This window comes from Teleopsis dalmanni, chromosome 2, assembly GCF_002237135.1.
Source record: "Teleopsis dalmanni isolate 2A chromosome 2, ASM223713v2, whole genome shotgun sequence".
NCBI classification, from domain to species: Eukaryota; Metazoa; Arthropoda; class Insecta; order Diptera; family Diopsidae; genus Teleopsis; species Teleopsis dalmanni.
In genome coordinates this window covers 237614351-237618466 of record NC_051847.1, presented here as the reverse complement: position 1 = coordinate 237618466, position 4116 = coordinate 237614351, and positions in this window count along the sequence as shown.

The following is a 4116-nucleotide window of genomic DNA, read 5'->3' as shown; positions in this document are numbered from 1 at the left end:
CATGCCAGGCCAAGCCGAACTACAATACATTTTATGAGAAATATTTAATAAAAATTGTTTTTGTGGCGTACATACTCCACTCAAACACAGCCAAACATTCATCAATGCGATTGCCGCTGAGTTTGTTGTTTTTGTTTGTGTAGTTCATTCCACATTTCGGCTTTGTTGTTGTTGCTTTTGCTCATGGTTCGCTGCTGCCTTCGCTCACACAGTAAACGGGGTTTGATTGCTTCAAGTGGGATTTATTTTGAGTTAGTTTTTTTTGTTTTGTAGGTTAGGTTTTTAATTTTGGATATGTGAGCAAATTTGAACAAAAACAAAAACAAATTCTTGAGGAATGTTCATTTTATTCTCAAACTATTTTCTAATGAAATGGAGTTTGTTCTGTTGAGTTACGTCATTGTTAAGAGTTCCAATGACTGCTTAGCAAAATCAGAAAAATTGTCAAATTTTTATTCAATTTTGCCGTTTGTTCATTATTTTTGATTTTTGGAACAATTAAAGACTGAAATTCATAATAAACAGAATAGTAATATAGGACTCAGATTTAATATAACATTTGGTATATTTAAATATATATATACCTTGGAATTTCACTGGTATTGTTTGTTATTATTGTTTAATTAATTTATTATTAATTTTATTTATTTTATTATTATTAATTTATTATTTATTTTAAATTTTAATTAATAATTAATATGAACTTATAACAAACAAAATCAATATAAAATAAATCAAATAAAATCAATATAATAAATTGCTTATCTGTATCAATATATATAATTTTATTCAAAAATTCAGTAGCTTTAAGGCCAAAATAGCTATATTCTATAATTTAATTAATTAATAATTAATATATATTTTAAATAAAAATTATTTTTAATATATGTTATTATATAGTTTATACTACTTTATTAACTATTTCAAATTCTTTCTAATTAGATAGTAATTATTTTACTTATTATGGAGGTTGTGTAGATACTATTTCTAGCTAAAGGTTGTTGTAGATACTGATACTATTCTAAATTATTTATATTATTAAAATGACTTTGTCAATTGTGGAATCAAATTATTTAAAATTTTAGATAATTTTAATTATACAATTATAAATTGTATTAAATTATAAATTATATTAAATTATAATAAATACTTAAAAATATGTAATATAAATACTTATTTAATTATATTCCATTTAATTATTATTAAATTATAAAATTTTCTCATACAAACTGAGGAACAACAAAACATAAACTATACTAAAGTCAAAATCAATAAAATGCAATACCCAATATCATTATCACCTTCATCATAAATCAAACATAATTCAGGACTGGAAGATAGTAACGAATGGGTGCTCTCTTCATTAAAAATTTTGCTTTAAGCACGCTTTTAGGTGGAATACTGCTTTTTATGCCTCATATTTGGTCCCTCTATAGGTCCCCCTATCGAAAAACATTAATATGTAAATATTTTTTATATATTATAAAATATTTATATATTATATATTTTATACATTATTAATAGATATTAAATATTTTCTAATTAATTTTCTTTTCTGTACAAAGGATTTGCGCTATCTTTTCCCGCAAAAAATAATAAATTCTTATTAAATAAAAAACCGTTTTATGTTAAATAAACAACTGACAAATAATTAAATACCTTATATATCGAATTTAACCAATTGTGTTGTAATAATTTCCAATGGATTTCAATTTCTTATCATCATCAACACTGCACCAATAAGTCTAAAACCTAAAATACAGAAAATTTAAAATATTATTTAGTAGAAAAGAATAAAGAGTACTTAATTTTATATATAAGAAATATGTATCTTAAACTAAATAACTATATTTGATATATTGAGTGAAGCCGAAAAGCATATTGCTCTAATTTGAAACTTTAGAAGGTTCCTAATATACTTTGTAATACTATATATTGCATTTACCATAACGTAAATAATTTTAAAAAATAAGTACTTTTAAATGCAATAAGAAAGAACGATATAATATATATATTTCTTTCAAAATGTTGTAGGATAATGGTGGACCGCAAAAGGGCCTCTTCAAAAATTTCGCTTTTGTCAAAAGAAAATTTTATTTGATCTAAAGTCTTTTCCAGAAAGTCTTATCAGGGATAAAAGTTTTTTTTACATTTAAATTTTTAAAAAAAAAATTCTAATCAGTAATTTTTCACAATTGATTGCAATAGATCAACTTCATTGTAAATATCACAAATCATTCATTCTTCTTTAATGTTATATTCCATTTATTGTAGTAAGATCGCTAATTATAATAAATATTTTGGAAGAGATAACTTTCAGAATGCAAAGAAAAATAGAGAAAAGTATACTGGGATAATCTAACAGATATTTTACAATCAAAATCCTAGATGGAAATAGAGACTTTCAACCTAGAATAATATTGAAGGAAATTAAACAAAAATAATTAAAGAATAACCTGAATATTACTGAATATTTTATATTACTGAATATGACTGAATATTACATAGTAGTAACTATTAATACGAAAGACTGACCTAAATACAATAATCACCGATATTAAATAAAGTATAAAGTTTAATTGTTTAATTCAAATAACGTCATTGGATTCAACACTAAAATCGCAATGGCTTAACCAGAGGATTAAGCCATTAGCGTCTGGGTTTGCTTTATCCTTTTTAAACTGTGAAACGCACTAATATCTATTTCTATGTAGACGGTCAAGCAAAAATTAAATACTGAATACTTTTCCGAGACTTCTAGTACTTAAACATGCACAAAACCGCCGAATACTTCTTACCCAATCCCACATAAAATTATAATCACTAATTTCACTTGTAGAAAACAAATAAATAAAGACTATAATTATTTTTCTGAAATATATCGGTATATGGTATATTTTTACGTATAAATAATATTTGTTTCAATTTGAATTGCAGTAAATTGAAACATAAATGTAGTACGAAATCAAATAAATAAGCTGATAAAAACTGACATAAAACTAATTTCAATGGGTGTAGTAATGAACTTCAAACACTTGGAAGTCAATAACCTATAACTCAACGACTACAAAACGAGGCATGCCACGAAGTCCATAAGTGCACAAGAACCCACACAAAATTAAATAAAATTGAAAAACTGGCAGGCGAAAGAACAAAAAATCTCATTAAAAGTCAATATACGCCGCCATTAAATAACCAATCTAGACAAGAGCAGCGGAATAATTCTCGCATATCGAACTAAAATCATATGGCAGTACAATGGATGGATGGATGGATAGGGGAACGCTTCAGACCGGCAATCGATAATGACAACAATAATAATGAAGCTAAACAAGCGTTTTCGATGCGATAATGTGGCTATTGAGTTGAAAGGGTGAATCCATTTGATTACTACAAACTATATGTTTAAATAAAATTGTTTATAATTATTAATTTACTTTTTAGTTAAAATATTTAAAAAAAAAAAACTCCGTTTTAATTAAAAATGCAAATATTTCAAAAAACGAAACCTTATTCGAAGATATATACTGAAAAAGTCTTATTGTTCGCAATTGAAACTTCTCGAGCAGAAGACAGTTGGCTGCTGATGGGTAAGCGGTTTGTCTGCTTCGAAGATGGCTTAATTAATTTTTATGTTAGCAACTGAACAACAACAATATTAACAACAATAACAACAACAATAATAACAACAATTGAATGTATAATTCCGCACCGGTGAAAAACGCTTGACTTCCAAAACCAAAACCATGAGTCGAAAACTCGGAAAGTCGAAAATTCAAAAATTTAAAATTTTTTATTTTGTTGGGAAACAAAAGCGGCGGCAGCGATAAAATTAAAAACGTTTTATGTGAATTTAATTCAAAGTGTTTCTAATTTTTATGACGTTCAACGCCATTGTTATAATGTGCGACCATGCCCATACCGACTCGAACCAAGGAGCCAGAGGTGAGAGGGATGGATTATTCCATTCCAAAATTAAATGCGAAATAGTATGTGTGGCTGTTTGTATGTGATAAAGTCATCAACTGAATGGACCGTGGATAAATTTAATTTCACGCTGTGTGAAAAATAAGTATTCGAAGTGAACTGCAAGAAGAATCTTATTATTTATGGTAT